This window comes from Artemia sp. Qi Xiang Cuo, chromosome 12 (assembly GCF_049724085.1).
Source record: "Artemia sp. Qi Xiang Cuo chromosome 12, ASM4972408v1, whole genome shotgun sequence".
Taxonomy (NCBI): domain Eukaryota; kingdom Metazoa; phylum Arthropoda; class Branchiopoda; order Anostraca; family Artemiidae; genus Artemia; species Artemia sp. Qi Xiang Cuo.
Genome location: NC_142805.1, coordinates 3,081,602 through 3,104,434, shown reverse-complemented (window position 1 = coordinate 3,104,434; position 22,833 = coordinate 3,081,602). Strand labels below are relative to the sequence as shown.

The 22,833-nt window shown below is 38.6% G+C and overlaps 1 protein-coding gene across 1 annotated transcript in view; it reads left to right on the top strand.

Moving 5' to 3' along the window:
* Positions 1–9,384: 9,384 nt before the first annotated feature.
* Rbp (RIMS binding protein) overlaps positions 9,385–22,833 on the top strand; it is a 439,820-nt gene continuing 426,371 nt past the window's right edge. The window contains exon 1 of the mRNA XM_089098234.1: positions 9,385–9,522. The gene's annotated coding sequence lies outside the window, so the exon portion shown is untranslated. The remainder of the gene's footprint in view (positions 9,523–22,833) is intronic.

The following is a 22,833-nucleotide window of genomic DNA, read 5'->3' as shown; positions in this document are numbered from 1 at the left end:
AAAGATATAATAAACCCTTAAAAAGTATTATAATGGGGGACTCAGGAGCCATTGGGGGCGCCGGGGGCCCTTTGGGAGCCCAGAGAACCTTTGCGGACCGGGGGGTTCCTTCGGGGTTGGGTTGGGGGATCGGAGCCCTTTGGGATTGTGGTACGGGACCTCACAACACCGTTCAAATGGAACTTGTGTATTATAACGACCACAGAGTACCTTCGCTACTACTTGGGTGGGGGTGGGGGCCTCGGAGCCCTTTGGGGTTGTGGTTGGGGACCTCACAACACTGTTCAAATGGAACTTGTGTATTATAACGACCACCGAGTTTCACCCTCAAATCCTCTTCTAAAATCCTCTTTTAAATCATCTTTTAAAAATGTCTCTAACTGTTTCACCGGAATAATCCCCTAAAATAATAATTTGTTCTGAAAAGATATAATAAAGCCTTAAAAAGTATTATAATGGGGGCTCAGGAGCCATTGGGGCGCCGGGGGCCCTTTGGGAGCCCAGAGAACCTTTGAAGACCGGGGACTTCCTTCGGGGTTGGGGTGGGGGGATCGGAGCCCTTTGGGGTTGTGGTAGGGGACCTCACAACACTGTTCAAATGGAATTTGTGTATTATAACGACCACCGAGTTTCACCCTAAAATCCTCACTAAAATCATCTATTAAATCATCTTTTAAAATGTCTCTAACTGTTTCACCGAAATAATTCCCTAAAATAATAATAATTTGTTCTGAAAAGATATAATAAAGCCTTAAAAAGTATTATAATGGGGGACTCAGGAGCCTTTGGGGCGCCGGGGGGCCCTTTGGGATCCCAGAGAACCTTTGAGGACCGGGGGCTTCCTTCGGGGTTGGGGTGGGGGTATCGTAGCCCTTTGGGATTGTGGTAGGGGACCTCACAACACTGTTCAAATGGAACTTGTGTATTATAACGACCACCGAGTTTCACCCTCAAATCCTCTTCTAAAGTCATCTATTAAATCATCTTTTAAAATGTCTCTAACTGTTTCACCAAAATAATTCCCTAAAATAACAATTTGTTCTGAAAAGATATAATAAAGCCTTAAAAAGTAGTATAATGGGGGACTCAGGAGCCATTGGGGTGCCGGGGCCCTTTGGGAGCCCAGAGAACCTTTGATGACCGGGGGCTTCCTTTGGGCTTGGGGGGGGGGGGGGTCGGAGCCCTTGGGGGTTGTGGTAAGGGACCTCACAACAATGTTCAATTGGAATTTGTGTATTATAACGACCACCAAGTTTCACCCTCAAATCCTCTACTAAAATCATCTATTAAATCATCTTTTAAAATGTCTCTAACTGTTTCACCGAAATAATTCCCTAAAATAATAATTTGTTCTGAAAAGATAAAATAAAGCCTTAAAAAGTATTATAATGGGGGACTCAGGAGCCATTGGGGCGCCGGGGGCCCTTTAGGAGTCCAGAAAACCTTTGAGGACCGGGGGGTTCGTTGGGGGTGGGGGTGGGGGGATCGGAGCCCTTTGGGGTTGTGGTAGGGGACCTCACAACACTGTTCAAATGGAAGTTGTGTATTATAATGACCACAGAGTTTCACCCTCAAATCATCTTCTAAAATCATCTTTTAAATCATCTTTTAAAATGTCTCTAACTGTTTCACCGAAATAATTCCCTAAAATAATAATTTGTTCTGAAAAGATATAATAAAGCCTTAAAAAGTATTATAATGGGGGACTCAGGAGCCATTGGGGCACCGGGGGCCCTTTGGGAGCCCAGAGAACCTTTGAGGACCGGGGGCTTCCTTCGGGGTTGGGTTGGGGGGATCGGAGCCCTTTGGGGTTGTGGTACGGGACCTCACACCACCGTTCAAATGGAAGTTGTTTATTATAACGACCACAGAGTAACTTCGCTATGCCCTGGGTTGGGGTGGGGGGATCGGAGCCCTTTGGGGTTGTGGTAGGGGACCTCACAACACTGTTCAAATTGAACTTGTGTATTATAACGAGCACAGAGTTTCACCCTCAAATCCTCTTCCAAAATCATCTTTTAAGTCATCTTTTAAAATGTCTCTAACTGTTTCACCGAAATAATTCCCTAAAATAATAATTTGTTCTGAAAAGATATAATAAAGCCTTAAAAAGTATTATAATGGGGGACTCAGGAGCCATGGGGGCGCCGGGGGCTCTTTGGGAGCCCAAAGACCATTTGCGGACGGGGGGCTTCCTGGGGGGTGGGGGTGGGGGGATCGGAGCCCTTTGGGATTGTGGTAAGGGACCTCACAACACTATTCAAATGGAACTTGTGTATTATAACGACCACAGAGTTTCACCAACCCCTGTATAACCGAAACCCCGTACAACTGAACCTCCGTGCTACTGAATCCACGTGCAACTCGACCCCATTTAACTAATCCCCGTGTAACTGAATCCGTATGTAACTGAACCCTCGTGCAACTCAGCCCTCGTGCAACTCAACTCCCTCAACACACTTTTCAGCCATTTTTTGTTAATTTTTTTTATTTCTAAACTATTTAAAATTGACAACACTGTGCAAACCATCACTTGTGTATTATACAGTAGCCTACACATTCATCCCATCTCCTCCAAAACACTGTTCAGTCATTTCTTGTTAAAATTATCCAATCACTAATTACCCCTTTTTTTCTCCACCTTCAAATGTTCCTTTAGTACCTACGCAATTAGACTAAGTCATCGCCCAGTTAACACTAAGATGTAAATTGAGTAATCCTTTCGCAATAACGAACCAAACCAGATTATACCCACCTAACCAGATAAAAAATGACGGTCACACTAAAATGATTAGTAATTGGATTCAGATATACTACGAACGGACCTTCAGTCTTACATTCACGGGTTTCTGCAAAGTGTTATGGGCTTCATTGAAAAAATACCAGTTTTAAAAAAAATAAAAAATAAACATGTATCCACGAGTTTGACCTCCAAAAAATGGGTGTTACCTCAGAAAACCCGTCTGTCAAAAAATGAGTGTCACAATAGAAAACCTGTCTGCCAAGCCATGTAGGGTCCATAGTAATAGGTAACTGCCCCTGGTAACCCAATTACTTGAAAATACACACACATATCCATGCCTCAGGCTTGTGAAAGTGCATGTATATTCAGTGCCTTTACCCCTATTACTACTCTCATCATTGTTCTCAGACCGCTGATCAGAGCAGAATCATGAAAGATGTTTGCAAAAGAATGCTATAAGATGTAAGATCTTAGTGCTAAGATTTCACTTTTAAGCATTCTTTGTCAAAAGATGTAAGATCTTAGCACAAAGATGAGTAAAAGAACAGCCCTAATACAAATTCGCACACTTATTCAAAGTTGCTCGAGCTACTGAGAAATATAAACTGGCTTGTTTACACAGAGAAAATGCAAGGAACTTTTACACGCGTCAAGAGTCTCGAGAGTCTCGACTCGAGACCGCAAATATTTTTCAGGATGAACCTGCTCCTGCTGTAGACATTTCTCTACAGTAGTTCCGGCCATAGGCATCAAATATCACCTAACACTAGCAGAATGTGAATAACCTCGTCACATCAACGGATAACAGGCTATTTTTCCCTCATTACGATGCACCTTGCTAGTCGTGGGAATTGTCCTCCAACTCAGTTTACTAAATGTCTTCTGCATACGAGCATACCCCAACAAATTTGTAGTCGGAGGCCTGTTAGAACTTAACTTTTAGTCACGAGTTGCCAGTCAACTTTTTAAGTTTTATGCAAGGTTTGATGGTGACGGGTTAGGTTAGGGTGGGTTAGTTTTTTAACCCATTTCTGAAATTTATAACCTAATTTAGCCCAACCTAACCCGAACCCGTTTAATTTGAAATGTTAATATACCGAAAATGTAAAACCATAACAATCTTGGCTGTCTCAGTAGGTAGAATATCAGGTTCCAAATCTTGGGATCACGGGTTCGAGGCGGACGATAGGCCTTTTCCAAATGCTAAAAGCTTAGACATTGATAATATATTTCTTTTGGGTAAAAGTTACATTTGTTGAGTAACAAATTGATAATTTGGCTTTTTTACGCGGGCAGATGAATAAAGACCTTGATTAAGGCGGAAGTGGATCTTTCCTCTTATTAATTAAAAAAATTTTTCCGAAAAATAAGTTTTTTAAAAAAAAGTAAATGCCATTTTAAACTTAAGCTCAGCAGATACAAATACCTTTTAAAATTCAAACTCAAAACCACCAGAAATTACTATTAAAGAGTAAATGAAACCCTAAACGAACAGAAATTAAATAAACAATTATAGCAAAAACATACAACAAGTAATAATATAAATGAATAAATAGATCTTAAAGCGAGTAGTGCTTAGATTGAATATGAAAATCAAGCTTAAAATGAAAAAAAAAAAAAATCCTATTAAAGTATAAATGAAACTTAAAACGAACAGAAATTAAATAAACAATCAATGCAAACAAACATACAATAGATATTAATTTAAATTAATAAATAAATCTTAAAACGAGTGATTCTTGGATTGAATATGCAAATCAAGCTTGAAACGCACAAAAATCACTGCAAACAAGAGTTTGGGTATGACCTCCTTCTCTTACTGTAAAAGTCTAAAACATACTGGGTCATTGGCGCTTTACTGAAACCAATTTTATGACAAATATTTTCTTTTGTACTTAATATTAAAAATAAACATTAAATAGTAACATTTTGAACCGAATAACTTTCAGCAATTAATATCACTATAAATCAAATATTCAGTTTAATTTATTAGCTCTTTTTAAAGTTGTTAAAGACGAATATAGTTTCACTACAAACAAGTGTTTGGATATTGTCTCCTTTCCTAACTGGAAATAAAAACCAAAAGCCTACTGCGTCATTGGCGCTTAACTGAAAACGAATTATATTGCAAATATCTTCATCTCCAGTTCTTACAGCATTGAAAATAAAAATACAATTGCATTGAAATAAATTCTAGAACTGGTGGATCTTTCAACAATTAATACCATTATACCTCAAATATTCAAATATCCAGGGCAAATATTCAGTTTGATGTTGTTCAAACTTTCCAAGACTGTTCCAGACGCATATAGTTTCAGCTAGCTCAAGTTTATATCAGATGTATTTGGCCAAAAGGGCTTAGGGGGGGGGGCAGTTGCCCTCCGATAACTTTTGACTCTTAAAAAAGAGACTAGAACTCTCGATTTCCAATCGAATAAACCCCCTTTAAAGTTTGTACGACGACCCCTTCTTTATGAAGTGCCTCTGGGAAAAAAAATAAATGGAGTGTGGGGGGAGGCTAGCTGCCCTTCAATCATTTTTTACTCTTAAAAAGTGAATTACAACTTTTAATTTCCAATCAAATGAGCCCTCTAGGAAGTCTATACGAGCATCCCTTCCATAACAACAATATATGCCTCTAGGGCATAACTTACAAGGCCTACCCCGGGCCCTGGGGGGCTTTGTCGACACCGGAGTTTTTGTTATCAGGACTTTTTTTTAACAAAAAAAAAATTATCTGATGCAATTAAGGCGTGGAGGAGGGGGAGGGGGGCTAGTTGCTCTCCGATCTCTTTTGACTCTTAAAAAGTGAACAAACTTTCAATTTCCAATCAAACGAACCCTCTCCGAAGTTTATACGAGCATCCCTTCCATAAAGAATATACATGTCCCTACAATTTTACTTCAAACATCCGCCTCCGGGCTCTGGGGAGTTCGGTTGACAAAGACGTTTTTCTTTGCTGATCTTCGAGTTATTTTTAATGAAATGGCTATTATAAAATAAATATCAAATGGGCTTGGGGAACAAACGGTGTGTGTGTGGGGGGAGGGCTAGTTGCCCTTCGATATCTTTTTACTCCTAAAAATTGAACAAGAACTTTCAATTTCCAATCAAATGAGCCTCCTCTAAAGTTTATACGAGCATCCCTTTCATAAGAACCATATACGCCCCCAGGTCAACACTTACAACGCCTATCGCACGGGCCCCGGGGGGAGTTTTTGTTATATAATTTTTGAAAAATTTCCAAAAAAACTGGCTATCTCAAAATTAGTAGCGGATGGGTTTGTGAAAAAAAGAGCGTGGGGGGGGGTAGTTGCCCTTAATTCTCTTGACTCTTAAAAGGCGAACTAGAACTTTCAATTTCCAGTCAAATGAGCCCTCTATGAAGTTTATACAAGCATCCCTTTCATAAGAATCATACAGTTCATTAGGGCATAACTTAGAACGCATTCTCCTGGGCCCTAGGGGGTTGTATTGACACCGGATTTTTTCTTATCCGACCTTTGAACTATTCTTACCAAAATATCTATTTCTAACTTTTCAACAAATGAATTTTAAAAAAGAAGGCATGGGGGAGGCGGATCTCTTTTGACTATGAATATGTGACCTGGAACTACCAATCGAATGAGTCCTCTCTGATGCTTTTTTGAGCATCCCTTTCATACGATCAATATATGCCCCAGGGCATAACTTAGAACGCTTGCCCCCGGGCCTTGGGGGGTTTTGACGACACCTGAGTTTTTGTTATCTGACTTTTGAGCAAATATTAACTTAATGGCTATCTCGAAATTTTTATTGGTTGTATTGGGGGAAAAAAGGGCGTGGGGGTCTATTTGCCCTCCAATCTCTTCTGACTCTAAAAAACTGAACTAGAACTTTCAATTTCCAATCAAATGAGCCATGTCTGCAGTTTTTACGAGCATCCCTTCAATAAGAATCATACATTCCCTCAGGGCATAACTTACAACACCTGCCCTCGGGCCTTGGGGGGCTGTTTCGACCAGGGAGTTTTGTTATACAGTCTTTGAACTATTTTCAAAAAAATCTGTCTCAAAGTTTGGATGGGCTTGAGGAAAAAAGGGCGTGGAGGGCGGGGGCTAGGTGCCCTCCCATTTCTTTTGACTCTAAAACGTGAACTAGAACTTTCCATTTCCAATCAAATGAGCCATCTTTGAAGTTAATACGAGCATCCCTTCCATAAGACTCATATATGCCCCCAGGACATAACTTACAATGCCTGCCCCCGGGCCCTGGGGATTGTGTCGACACCGGAATTTTCGTTATATGATCTTTGAACTATTTTTAACAAAATACCTATCTTGAAATTTTTATTGGATGCATTTGGGAAAGAGTTTTTTTTGGGGGGGGGGGAAGCTGGCTACCCACCAATATCTTTTGACGCTTAAAAAATGAACTGGAACTATCAATTTCCAATTAAATGAGCCCTCTCTAAAGTTTATGTGAGCATTCCTTCCATAAGAACCATATATACCCCCAGGGCATAAGTTATAACCCTTGCCCCTGAAGACTGTGGAGTGAGTGTCCTCCTTAAAAATGTAATTTCCATCTGGAAATCAACTACGCTGAACAAAATGGCTATCTAAAAATTTTGATTGGATGTGTTCCGGGAAATGGTGGGCGTGGAGGGGGTGTTAATTGCCTTCCAATCACTTTCGAATATTTAAAAGGGCACAAGCCACTCCAATTTCCATTTGAATGAGCCCTTTTCGAAGTTTCTACAACAACTCCTTCGATACGAAGTGCCCTGCTCTAAAGGAAAAAAAAATAATATATTGTGCCAACATCGTTCTTATATGGCCCCTGGGCATAACTTAGAACCCTTACCCTGAGAGTTGTGGGGGAGTGTCCTCCTCAAAAATATATTTTCTATCGGGAAATCAACTACGCTGAACAAAAGGGCTATCTCAAAACTTTGATTGGATGTGTTTAGGGGAATGATGGACGGGGGGGGGGGGTTGCCCTCCAATCACTTTTGACTCTTAAAAAGGACACTAGAACTCTCGATTTCCATTCGAATGAGCCCCTTTTTAAGTTTTGACGACGACCCCTTCCATATGAAGTGCCTCTGGAAAAAAAGAATAATAACAAAACACTGGAGCCGTATGGCCTTTACTATAGGCAACGCTATAGCGCTGCCTCTGATTAAATGAAGATTTCCAAATTTATAGTTTTGGTAAGCTTATCCCGTTTCGTCTCACCAGGGACATATCCAGGATTTTTTTTTACAGGGGGGGGGGGGAAATAGTTTGATCCGATACACTTGCGTTGGGAGCAAGTTTAATTAACGCAAACTTGTGTTTATTAAGTATATTAAACTACTTTATTCCACATTAGGGGGGCGCACGCCCCCTCCCCCTGGATCCACCACTGTGTCTCACGACTTTGGGATCGAGGTGAAGATTTCAGAGATATGTCTGTTGTGAGAGGGGGGGGGGGGGTAAGACGACTTCAAGGTCGGTGTTCTGAGGACAGAGCTGTTTTTCTCCTATCCACAAAATAGCCTGAAAATCCGTTCCATTAGAACAGCCATTATTATGTGGTCGTTGGGAATTTGATGGTTTTTGGGAATCATTATTATGTGGTAGTTTTGTACTTATATGACTATCTAATTTTTATTTTTCAATTTTATGTGCTTTATATCTGCGTTGGTCTTTGGTGGATTGGTGTTGCAGTGAGTTGTTAGTCGCAGCACCAGTAGTCAAGGCCGCATCCAAGTCGGGGCGGGGGGGGGGGGGTTAATAGGTTTGAACCTCCCGCCGAAATATCTGTCCGACTCTTAGAAACGTAATAATAATGAATATATTACAAGTTTTTGAAGTTTTTTTTGAAAAGCCCCCTGAAAAATCTTTTTTTAACCCCCCCCCCCTCCCCCCGAAAAAAATCTTGGATACGGCCCTGCCAGCAGCAAAAAATCATAATATACGGTTTTGCTCTGTCTGAAAAAGTGTTTTTAGTAACTGAAAAAAAATCCTTCTACAACAAATCAGTTGTGTTTGATGACTTAGTTTGATGGCTGGATGATGTGACTCAATGAGTCATGACTCATTGCATAAAAAGAATTTCTTATAAGGTAAATAAATTCAGAATGGGAATGGGATGTGGACTAGCCCCCCCCCCGCAGCCCGGGCGCTTCAACTTATCCTACATTTTAAGCGCAAGGCGGCTATTCATGAGACTTCTTTAAATTGAGTCCTTCCCAAATGCTGGACCCCCTCCCAGAAACAAAATCCTACGCACGTGTGTGCTGGAGAACCAAGTAAAATATGAGGTCAGCTCTGCAAGCAGTCTTCTATTGGAATGTAGCTATTAATAAAAGAATTGTTTGTTTTTGTCCGAAAATTGACATAATTTCAAAAGTTTTACAAAATCTTGCTCAGAAGGTTTATTCGAGGTCTTCTAAGAGTGGTTAATGCCCGGCATTTCCTCTCCCTCTGAAAAGCTTATTGCTATCAGTGTTCTCAGTCATTAATAGACTCGCGGGCAAATTAAAATCTTAGCGTGAATCTTTTTAATTTTGTATCATTATAGTACCGCAAACTCAGTATGCCAGAAGGTCTTTTGCACTAACTCCCAGTGAAACAGAATAGTACACTTCCGGTAAACTTCCAGTTTTTTGTTCTGTTAGGCTTTGGTAGCAAACTTTACTCAGGTAGATTGAGTAATTGGGTAGCTAGTGTCTCATAAACAGTATTTCCGCCAAGTTTTATGGAAATTTACATAATTTTTTTGGATTAAACAACTTGGCCTCTTTTCATAGGTAAGATCAGTCTGTGTCGTATGAGCTTGTAAAATTGTTAGAATATAATCCATCAGATAGAATGAAATTAAAAATGAATAAAAAATTCGTAATTAATATATACTGGAAAATTGGTACTGGTGCACTAAACGCACTCTTTTATATACTGCTAAAGAAGTCAAGTTTGGGTAATGCTAATGAAATAAAATAAAATAGGATGAATATATACCAGTTTAGAAAAAATTTTTTGGCTATATATTTGCACATTAGGAGGGAGTGGGGGTGAAGGTAAAGCATACCATATATTAAAAACGTAACCTAACCTTGGTATCTCCCCCCCCCCCTAAACCCCAAAAAACAATAGTTTAAATATCGTAAACGCAATAGAAACTACTCTTTGCTTTCCAATTCTTAATAGCGGTGTCTTGAAATAACCAGCCTGGCGGGTACCTGTCCCGGTATCTGTAGCATCTCCAGTTTTACATTCCATATACAGTATATAAAAGAGAACATTTAACGCGCTTGTACCGGATATTCCATATAATCCTAGGAGAAAACAAAGTTCGAGGATCTGAACACAGAACAGAACGTAAGATCACAGTCTATAATCAAGTACTCCAACACAAGCCTCAAGGCCCTTTAGCCCTGAACCATGGCCTTCTGGCCACGATCAGTGGGGTGTAATTTCGTCAAAGTTTTGTTGGAGGTTGGCAAGTAAAAGCCAATTTTCCAAATTCAAGTGAAAATAACCAAATGAGCCATATAGCCATACCATAAAAGGAAAGGTATACCAAAGAAAACTGATCTGTTTCTGTGTATTCTTGAATTATATAGGCGTATCTTAGTTTTGACAAGATTTTTGAAGAAGCTAAATTTAAGCTGGGGAGGAGACACATTGGGTTTGGAGGGAGGCGTTTGCCCCCTGTCCTATAGCAAATTACACCCCTGCATGAAGACCTTAGACTTTGATCCAAGCTTCATGGACCAAATATTCGGCCGTAAAAGTAACCTGTAATCGCCGTAATACCGTAATGCCAAATTCTACGCTAATGCCTGTGAAAGTAGATTCCTTTTTAGCAGAAAAAAAAAAAAAATGATTGATTGATTGAAATAAAGACAACGAAAAAAGAATAAAGAGAAGAATAGAAGTACCGGAATAGAAGAGCGGAATAAAACCTTTGCTGTAGTTAGCAGTCGGAAGGGGAGGAAGGTCCACGGATTTCAGCTCTTCGAAATATACAAAATTATATGTGAATAAATGCTTTTAAAAATAATGTGGGTAACCTCGGTGTGAGGTTCCTTTTCTGAATTTAACAAATTAATAGCAAAAGAAACAGGTGTGACAATAGTTGCAGGTGTGACAATTGTGTCCTAGCCTTCCCCTCCCCCACCCCTAATGGAGCTGGATATAACCTTAAGATATACTCGAATGCAAAATTTTGATGATTATGTTTTTCCGAAGTAACAATATGAGCAACTGTGGTGATATATCAGTATAAAAATAATAAAAACGAACAAAATAAGAGAACTTTTATTCATAGCCTCCGGCCATGTCATGGTGGCGGTTACTCTATTCGAAACAGTATTGAATGCAGAAATGAATGCTATTGCTCTCCTTTTTTGGTAGAGATCTAGAGGAGGGGCTTTTGAGAAGAAAACATGTTAAGAAAACAATTCTTACTTCATAATAGTGTTCAAGTCTTTGGTACTTCTAGGTAAGTCTTTTTTTGGTACTTCTTGGTAGTCTTTGGTAATTTTCTAGGACAAAGGCTGTTTGCTCTCCATTCACTTTCGACTTTTGAAAAAGGCTCTTAAACTCTCAATTTCCGTTTGAATGAGCATTTTCGGAAGTTTCTACTATAACGAGGGAGGGGGGTTGATGAGGGGAATCTCCCATTTTCCACAGAATAGATTCAGCTTGTTTTATGGTTTAATGTTACTCTTTACTTTTATAATAAAGGCGTTCACCAGAAATATTCCCGTAAATCAAGAGGGATTAAATATCACTTTCTACTTCCCCCTTCTTCCATAGAACTAATTCTGTATTTTTCTAGAGGATCAATGAGAGTTAGGATGTTTTGGCATTAAAATAACCTCTTTGAGGAATCTACCCTCTCCCGCCTACAAAATGCTCCATCACCTCTCCTTCCTAATAGCAGATGCACACCTACACATCATTGTAATATAATTCTATGAAATATGAATAAATTGGTTTAGTTAAGTGAAGCTTTAAAATATATGTCAAAAACATTTCTCTGCAATAAGAGGGAGGCAGCCCTCTGCAGTACCCTTATTAAAGCTTCGTGTAAATGAAGAGAAATGAGAGATTTATTCACCCCCCCCCCTCCTATACCCCTTCCTATATTCATCTGAAGGCTCGTAGAGATCTGGACAGTTTCGGAATTGAAATGTACAATTTTATGCATGCCCCCCCCCCCCAACTACACAATGAAGCACCGTTCTTCCTTTATAATAGCTGATATACGGTATACATTTTTCTCCGTTCCTTTTGTATGGCTTAATTTCCCTTTGGCTGCTGAATTTTACGTTTCAGGACAATTTTCCTGGGGGGATTTTCGGAGGCAAATTTTCCGTGGACGGAATTTTTCTAGGGTGAATTTTCGAGGGGGAATTTTACACGGGGGAATTGTCAAAAGGGCGTAAAATCAATAGCCTATCTTAGAAATTGTGTAGTCTGTGAAGTTGGAACTTACAGGGCTTGTTGTGGGGAATGTTGAACTAACCAAAAGGCAATATTTACATAATAATGCTACTACTTCTACTCATACTACTACTACTACTACTACTATTACTACTACTACTACTACTACTAACAACTCACCGCAGCACCGAGCAACCGGAGGCCAACACAGCTACGCATGCTCCCCTTCCATCCCAATCTATTCAAAGCCTCCCTCTTTACAACCACCCAGGAAGTTCCCATTTCCTTTAAATCTTTCTTTATAGCCTCCTCCAACCCCAGACGAGGATGACCTGCTTTCCGTTTAGCCCTAGATGGTTGGCCGAAAAGAACAATAATAATAATAATAAGTGCTACTACTATTATCACGGCTGCTACTACTACTGCTACTAAAGCTATGGCTAATTCTACTACTGCTACTCCAACTAAAGCTTTTACTATGATACTACTGCTACTAAAGGAAAGGTATTCAGGCGAAAAATTTGGGGAATATTGAACCAGTATTGAAGTCAATCAAAACACACTATCCGCATACAGGCTGTCAACAGGACGTATCAGTGATGCTTCAGGTACGGTTTATGTTATTAAGTTGAAACTTTCAGCGTGTGTTGAGGGGGATGTTGAAGAAAATCAAAGGTGCTACGCGCGTGCTTCTACTAATGCTACTAATGCTATACCCACCAAGCTTTCTAAAGACCAGATCATTATTTGCAATTTATTGAAAAAAGAAATAATAAATGAATGTGGATTGACATTTTAATATACGTATACTGGTATGTATTCCTTAAAGTCTTAATAATTTTCGATTTATTAAAGTTAAAACATTTAACATATATTTTGTTTTCAGTAAAGTGCAAATTACATTCTGGCCTTCAGAAAGCAACAGGACGTATCAGTGATGCTTTCAGGAATGGTTTATGTTATTAAGTTGAAACTTTCAGCGTGTTTTGAGGGGGATGTTGAAGAAAACCAAAGGTGCTACGCGCGTGCTTCTACTAATGCTACTAATGCTATACCCACCAGGCTTTCTAAAGACCAGATCATAATTTGCAATTTATTGAAAAAAAATAAATAAATAAATGAACGTGGATTGACATTTTAATATACGTATACTGGTATGTATTCCTTAAAGTCTTAATAATTTTCGATTTATTAAAGTTAAAACATTTAGCATATATTTTGTTTTCAGTAAAGTGCAAATTACATTCTGGCCTTCAGAAAGCATGGGGGGTGTCAGACCTACTCAAATTAATTTCTGCTTGTTTTTAGTCTGACTAGGCTATTTATTGGAATTTGTGTTCGTTTTGGTTTCATTTATTTATTGATGGTGATTTGTGGTAGTGATACCCTTGGAAGATTATTCGCCTTTATTTCTGTTTATTTCTCGGTTTAATCTTATTTTTCTTTGAAAAACTTGTTTTGTGGATTTTTTTTTTAATTTATCCTTAACGAGCAAGCATTTAAACCCGTTAAGCAAGATGGCTAAGTCTAGTAATAGCAATCTTTTGATAGCTTGTATTTGAATAAGTTTAAATACATAATAAAATGTATGGAAGGAATAGGGAACATTTAATAATACCATTAGAAAGTTACGGTGCTTTTTTGTGTGATTGGAATCATGTTTTTTTTTTTTTTTTTTTTTTTTGTTTACGCATTGTATGGGATATATATGTTTTGCGCAGCAGCACATCCGGCACATATAGAACATTTGAAAAAGCTTTATCGTTCTAATTAATCGACCCGTGTGTTTCAGCAGTCGTTCTTTAAGAATTTGAACATAAATTCAAATCCTAGCGTAAAGAGCGAGGTCTTGAGGATGGGTAATCTTTTTCATATATATAATGATTTCTGTTCGTTTTAAGTTTTGGTATTACTCCTTATTTTCAGTTGAAAAAACATATTTTTTAAATTTAATTTCTAATCGTTTTATATAATGCTGGGAAATATGGCTCCCCCTCCTTGGAAAGTTCCTTCCCCCAAAGGGAAATTCCTACATGAAAAGTTTTTTCCAGAAAAAGCACCCCCCCCCCTTGCCAGGGATATTCCCCTAGACAATTCCGTTCTAGCTCATAATTCCACACGGAAAGTTTCTTGCGGACTATTCCGGTGAAACTTTTTCTTAACTTAATTTCATTTGGAAAATACTTTGGTTTCCGATTTTTCTTAAAATAATGCGGAAAATCCCCTCTTCTGTGGAAAAGTTTTGCTGCAAATAGCCCTTCCCACGCCCCTTAGTAGAAAGTTGCTCCCACAGAAAGTTCCCTCTGGAGAATTTATCCCCTGGAAAAATCCCTTATGCAGAATCTCTCTCGCGGAAAACCCCCTCCCCCTACTTAAAAACACGCTAGACAATTCCAAACCAGTGAAAATTTCCCGTGGACGATTTCCTTTAATATCTCCTTATGTAAAATTAAGTTGGCAAGGAGAAAGTAAAACAAATAAAAACAATTTTGAATAGAACTTCTGGCAAATTCCCCGAGTGTAAAATTCCCCCTGGAGAGTACCCCCCCCCCCCCTCCCGGAATATTTTTCCCCACAGAAAATTCACCCCTTGGAAAATCCCCACCATGGAAATTCCCCCTCCCCCTAAGGTATATTTCCCAATAACAAATGCTATAAGTTAACAATGGGCAAACTTCATGACTCACAGGCCTTTCCCCAGGGGCTGTGGGGGTTCATGTTTTCCCCAGAGGCATATTTACTGGGCTTTTCAACTATGCTGAACAAAATGGGCATCTCAAAATTTGGAAATTTTGATTGGTCGACTTTAAGGGAAAAAGAGGCGTAGAAGGTGGGATAGTTGCCCTCCAATCTTTTTGGTCGCTTCAAAAGGGCACTAGAACTTTTAATCTCCATTAGAATGATTCCTTTCCCGATATTCTAGGACTCTTGGTTCGATGCGATCACCCCTGGGAAAAAAAGCATGCATCCGTGATCTTTCTTCTGGCAAAAAATAAAAAATTCCACATTTTTGCAGATGGGAGCTTGAAACTTCTACAATAAAGCTCTTGGATAAGTTGGATATGTTGAATTTAATGGTGTGATTAAGATCATTAACATTCCTTGACTTTTAAGGGGTGTATCCTCACTTTTTCGAAAGTCAAGCACATTTTCTGAGGCTCGTAGCTATTGATGGGCTACAGTAAACGTAATGAATCTTATATATTGGAATCAGCAGAATAAGCCAAATCTTTTGATATGTCTGTTAATATCAAAATCCCGTGTTTTAGAGTTTCGGTTACTATTGAGCCGTGTCGCTCCTTACTTACAGTCCTAGGGGCTAATCCTTCTGTTATTATAACTTGTTACTAATATTTATTTCAAAACATGAAAGGTACGTTCTCATAGCTGGTGTACAGGTTATTTATTCTTAACACACATTTAACAGTTTTTGTAGAGACGAATCTATATTTTCTGGCAAGGGGTTGGCATCTCTTGCCACTGGATGTACCTATTATTAGCTTCTGATTGCTTCTGACCACATTGAAAACTTACACTTTTGTATTGACTAAATTTTTGGCTTGGCGCTAATATGTTCTGATAAAAACTTGAAAATTGAGATTATGGATAGCCCAAAGATGACACATCCATTCCAAAATTTACGTGATATCTGAAGATTGATTGGACTTATTGAGATTAACCTTTCAGAGTTTGTTAACGGGAAGAATCTTAAATTAAATTCATCGATTTTCTGGAGTTTATACATTCAGTGGGAAGTAAAGAGCAATACCAAAACTGAAAATATGCAATGAAATATCTCAAAATGTGTTATAAACTGAACATATCCAATGATACTGTTAGAGATGAGCAGAATCTGACGAAAAACTTCCAATTTTAGATTATCATGATGCAAAAAAGGACATATCCATTAAGAAATTTACGTAATTGATATCTCCAGTTTGAATATATGTTTCGAGATGCACCTTTCTTAGATTGTTAAAAGATTGAATATTGTATTAAATTCTAAGAATATGTCGGGCTTAGAGGCTCAGTGGAATGTAAAACGCAATACGAAAACCTAAATATTCATTCTAATATCTCAGTAGATGATATAAACCAAACATTTCCAATAATAAAATAAGATAGTTAATTATACACGTTGACCTATTCTGACGAAACACTTCCAAATTTAGATTAAAATGAACCAACGAAAGATCTGAAGCGGAACTGGTCAGCCATAACAAAATAATACAGAGAGAGAAGTCTCAATAAAAAAAAACAAATAAACGGGACTGCGGAAACTAGAAACCAAAGATAAAAACTAAAACGACGCAGATATTTCGCCTGTATGAAACAAGGCGTCTTCAACCTTGGTAAAGCAAAACGAAAAATAAAATAACCTACAGGCAAATAAAATTCAAAACCAAGAAATACAAACAGCCAATATCAATATCTACAATTGTCGCTACTGTGACTAAGCGTCACATAAGCTAATAGAGCTGCTTCAGTGAGAACTGCTTGATTTCAGTTGCTTAAATTGGATTTTATTTGTTTTTAATTTATTTTGGTTTTGATGACTGCTTGATGATTTGAGGGTGTTGTCCCCCTTTTTCAAATTGGGCAAATTTTCTGAGGCTCGTAACTTTTGATGGGTAACATTAGACTTAATAAACTTTATATATTTTGAATTAGCATAACAATTTGATTCTTTCGATGTATCTATTGTTATCAAAACCCTCTTTCTTAAAGTCTCGGCTACTGTTAAGACAGGAATATCGATGACATTTCAGTGAATTGCCTCAAACCTGGTGAAAAATATTGGGATGATTTAGATCCTGTTCACTTGTTCTACGAACTCCAAGACATGAAAAAAAATAATTCAATACCGACATATCAGAGGCAACGCTATAGGGTTGCCTACAGTAAAGGCCATACGGCTCCAATGTTCTATTAATAATTTTTCTTTTCCAGAGGCACTTCATATTGAAGGGGTCGGCGTATAAACTTCGGAGGGGGCTCATTCGATTGGAAAACGAGAGTTCTAGTGCCCTTTTTGAGAGTCAAAAGTGATCGAAGGGCAACTAGCCCCCCCCCACGTCCTTTTTTCCTAAATACATCTGATAAAATTTTAAGATAGCCATTTTTTTAAAAAATAGTTCAAAGATCACATAACAAAAACTCGGGTGTTAACACAGTCCCACAAGGTCTGGGAGCAGGCGTTATAAGTTATGCACTGGGGGCATATGTTCTTATGAAAGTTATACCTAGTTCTTATGGAAGGAATGCTCGTGTAAACTTCAGATAGGGCTCATTTGATTGGACATTGTAAGTTCTAGTTCAGTTTTTAAGAGCCAAAAGATATCAGAGGGGAACTAGCCCCTCCTTTCACACTCTTTTTTCCTCAAACTCATCCGACAAGGACTCTGAGATAGCCATTTTCTTAAAAAAAGTTCACAGATCATATAAAGAAAACTCCAAGGTCGACACAACCCCCAGAGCCCGAGGGTAGGCGTTGTATGTTATGCTGTGGGGGGATATATGGTTCTTATGGATGGGCTGCTCGTGAAAAGTTCAAAGAGGGCTTATTTGATTGGAAATTTGAAGTTCTAGTTCAATTTTTTACAGTAAAAAGAGATTAGAGGGCAACTAGTCACCCCCCCCCCCCCACCCCACGCCCATTTTTCCCCAAATGCATCCGATAAAAATTTTGAGATAGTCTTTTTGTTAAAAAAAAAGTTCAAAAGTCAGATAAGAAAAGCTCAGGTGTCGACGCAACCTCCCAGGGCCCGGGGGCAGGCGTTCTAAGTTTTGCCCAGAGGGCATGTATGTTTCTTATGAAAGGGAAGCTCGTATAAACTTCATAGAGGGCTCAATCGATTGGAAATTCAAAGTTCTAATTCTCTCTTTAACAGTCAAGAGATCGGAGGGCAACTAGCCCTCCCCCGTCCAAACCCTTTTTTCCCCAAACCCATCTGCTAAAATTTTTGAGATAGGCCTTTTTTTAAAGTAGTTCAAAAACTAGATAACAAAAACTCCGGTGTCGATACAACCACCCAGAGCCCGGGGGCAGCTGTAAGTTATGCCGGGGGGGGGGGCGTATATGGTTGTTATGGAAGGGTTTTCATATAAACTTCAGAGGGGGCTCATTTGAAGGGGAATTGAAAATTCTAGTTCCTTCTTTAAGAGTCAAGAGATTGGAGGGAAACTAGCCCTTCCCCTCCCCACGCCCTTTTTTCCTCAAACCCATCGGTTATGCCGTGGGGTTCTTATGAAAGAGATGCTCGTATAAGATTCAGAAAGGGCTCATTTGATTGAAAGTGGAAAGTTTTAGTTCACGTTTTAAAAGTCAAAATATATCCGAGGGCAACTAGCCCCCCCCCCCACACCCCCTTTTTCCCCAAACCCATCCGATAAAAAAATTGAGATAGCAATTCCGTTAAAAATACCTCAAAGGTCAGATAACAAAAACTTCTGTGTCAACGCAACCCCTAAGGGCCCGGGGCTGGCATTGTAAGTAATGCTCTGGGGGCATATATGGTTCTTATGGAAGGGATGCTCGTATAAGCTTCGGAGAGCGCTCATTTGATTGCAAATGGAAATTTCTCGTTCGCTTTTTAAGAGTCAAAAGAGATCGGAGGGTAACTAGCCCTCCCGTCCACGCCTTATTTTCCTAAAATCCATCTAATAAGAACTTTGAGAGATCCATTTTTCAAAATGGTTCTAAGATCATATGACGAAAATCTGGGGTCGACACAATCCTTCAGGGCCCGGGGTAGGCGTTGTAAGTTGACTGGGGGGCATATATAGCTGTTATGGAAGGGATACTCGCATAAATTTCAGAGAGGGCTCATTTGATCGGAAATTGAAAGTTCTAATCCAATTTCTAAGAGTCAAACTAGGTCAGAGGCCAGCTAGCCCCTCCCCACGCCCCTTTTCCTCCAAATGCATCCAATAAAAATTTTGATACAGCCATTTTGTTAAACATAGATCAAAGGTCGGATAAGAAAAACTCTGGTGTCGATACAACCCCCCCCCCCCCGGGCAGGCCTTCTATGTTTTGCCCTGAAGGCATGTATCAAACACCAAAAGCACGAAGAACAATGAGGAAATCTTTTTGTAGGCATTAAGGCATGCATGGTTCTTATGAAAGGGATGCTCGTATGAACTTCATCGAGGGCTCATTCGAGGTGAAATTGAAAGCTGCAGTTCAGTTTTTAAGAGTCAAAAGAGACCAGAGGGCAACTATCAACAGCGGTGTCGACACAGCCCCTTATAGGGCATGAGGCAGGCATTGTAAGTTATGCCCTGGGTGTTTATATGGTTATTACTAAAGGGATGCTTGTATAAACTTCAGAGAGGGCTCATTTGATTGAAAATTAAAAATTCTAGTTCAAGATTTAAGAGTCAAAAGATATCCTAGGGCAACTAGCCCCCCATACACCCTTATTACCCGACCCCATCGATAAAAATTTTGAAATAGCCATTTCGTTAAAAATAGTTCAAAGTTCAGATAACAAAAACTCCTGTGTCGATGCAAACCTCAAGGGCCCGAGGGCAAGCGTTGTAAGTAATGCCCTGGGGGAATATATAGCTGTTATGGAAGGGATGCTCGTATAAACTTCGAAGAGGGCTCATTTGATTGTAAATTTAAAGTTCTCGTTCACTTTTTAAGAGTCAAGAGAGATCGTAGGGCTACTAGCCCTCTCATCCAAGCCCTATACAGCGGAGTTAAGAAAAATCCCATGTTGGTTCAACCCCCCAGGGCCCGGGGCAGGCGTTCTAAGTTATACCCTGAGGGCAGTTATTGTTCTTATGAAAGGAATGCCCCTATAAACTTCATAGAGGGCTCATTTGATTGGAAATTGAAAGTTCTAGTTCCCTGTTTAAGAGTCAAGAGATCGGAGGACAACTAGCCTCACCCCCCTCCCCAGGCCCTTTTCCCCCAAACCCTAGCGCTTAAAATTTTGAGATAGGCATTTTTAAAAATAGTTCAAAAATTCGGTAACAAAAAACTTCGGTGTCGACACAACCCCCCAGGGCCGGGGGGCAGGCGTTGCAAGCTTTGCCGTGGGGGCATATATGGTTTTTATGGAAGAGAGGTTAGTATAAACTTCAGAGAGGACTCATTTGAATGGAAATTGAAAGTTCTAGTTCAATTTTTAACAGTCAAAAGAGATTGGAGGGCCACTAGCCTCCCCCCCCCCACCGTGACCTTCGCCCCCCCCCCCCCCAAATGCATCCGAAACTTCATTTAAGATAGTTATTTTGTTAAAAATAGTTCAAAGGTCAGAAAAAAATCCGGTGTTGACACAATACCCCAGGGTCCGGGGACAGGCATTGCAAGTTATGCCATGGTCGCATATATAGTTCTTATGGAAGAGATGCTCGTATAAACTTTAGAGAGGGAACATTTTAATGAAAATTTAAAGTTTTAGTTCAATTTTTAAGAGTCAAAAGAAATCGGTGGGCAACTAGTGCCTCCCCCCTCCACGCCTTTTTCTTCCTCAAACTCATTCGGTAAAAATTTTGTTAAAAAAAAGTTTAAACATCAAATATTAAATCCCCGGGGTCTATATACCCCCCCCCCGGGACCCGGGGATAGGCGTTTTAAGCTATGCCGTGGGGGCATATGTGTTTCGTATAGAAGGAATACTCGTATAAACTTCAGAGAGGGCTCATTTGATTGGAAATGGAAAGCTCTAATTCACTTTTAAAGAATCAAAATAAATCAACGGGCAATTATCCCCCCCCCCCCTTCATGTTTTTTCCCCAAACCCATCCGATAAAAATTTTGAGATAGCCAATTTGTTAAAAATAGTTCAAACATCAAATAATAGATACTCCAAGGTTGACACAAACCAATTTTTTTTCTTTCATATTGTTACTTTGATACTAGTTTTGATACTTTGATGAATAATTGATTTAAAAAAAAAAAAAAGTTTGAGTTTGAAATAAGGAATTGTTAAAATTCGAAACTTTTTGCAATCAAAAACAAACAAAAATTATTTTAAATAAACTTTTCGAAAAAGAAGTTTTTCAAAGTAAAGTAATGGCTATTTCAGATTTAAAAGCAGCAGATACAAATACCTGCTAAAATTCAAACTCAAAACGACCAGAAATTACTATTAAAGATTAAATGAAACCCAAAACGAACAGAGATTAAATAAATAATCATTGCAAAAAAACATACAAGTAATAATATAAATGAAGAAATAAAACTTAAAGCGAATAATGCTTAAATTTAATATATAAATCAAGCTTAAATCGGAAAAAATTGCTATTAAAGCATAAATGAAACCCAAAACGAACAGAAATTAAATACACAATCAATGCAAACAAACGTACAATAGGTACTAATGTAAACTAATAAATATATCTTAAAACGAGTGAAAATTAAATTGAATATGCAGATGAAGCTTGAACCGAACAAAAATCACTACAAGCAAGAGTTTGTTTATCACCTCCTTCTCTTACTGTAAAAGTCTAAAACCTACTGTGTCATTGGCGCTTTACTGAAAACTATATGTGTCTTGAACAGTCTTGGAAAGTATAAACAAAATTAAATCGACCATTTGATATATAATGATATTAAATGTTGAAAGATCCATCGGTTCAAGATTTTTTTTTACTGTAATTCAATTTTCATTTTCAATGCTGTAAGAACTGGAAAAGAAAATATTTGTAATGTAATTCGCTTTCAGTGAAGCGCCAATGACGCAGTAAGGAAGGGGGCAGTATCCAAACTCTTGTTTGTAGTGAAACTATATTCTTCTTGAACAATTTTAGAAAGAACTAATAAATTAAACTGAATATTTGATGCATAATGATATTAATTAAAAAAAAAATTCCACAAAATAAGTTTTTCAAAGAAAAGTAATGAACTGCATTAAACAAAAAATTAGCAAAAATAAAATCAGATAATCTACCAAGCGTGAAACTACCACAAATCAGCATCGATAAATAAATGAAACCCAAAACGAACAGAAATTAACGTAAGTTGGGCTCAAAACCCCTATGCCTTCCCTTGGCCAGTACTCTGATTTACATAAAACACTAAAATACTCTGTACATAAAATACTGTACTAGAATACATAAAATACTCTGATTTAGTGGTATTTCTTTGTTTCAGACTACCATTGCAGCATAAAAGCTTTTAGTTATGACTTTGTCTTTAACTTGCTCCCTCGAAAAGGCTACAAAGATTTATTTCTTGTTTCAGTGTTCCAGCATGCAGAGTTAGGTCGCTTCGCTGGGCTATGATTTCACTATTAACCAACACTTAGGTGAAGGTTATCTGATAATACCGATTGTATTCTTTCTTTGTTTACTCATCTAAGTTGAACAAATAATATTTGAACAAATAACTTTGCCTAAAAAACTTTGTCTTAACTAGTGATTGCGACAGCTCGGGCTATACGACCGTTACGCCAAAATCCTGGCAACTGTAGCCCATTGTGATACCTTGTAGCCCAAAATGTTTCCAACTTGCAACCTTGGGTGGAACCTCTGTTTTCATGATACGATGATTGACCTCGTATGTTGATTGACCAGGATGGGGATATCCATCGACGATATAATCAAAATTTCAAAAATAATTTTTGTTTTACTTGCTAGAATAAATTACTGATAGCTTAAGGCTTATATAATGGAATGTTATCAAACAGGCAATAACAAATATCAATTGGTAAATG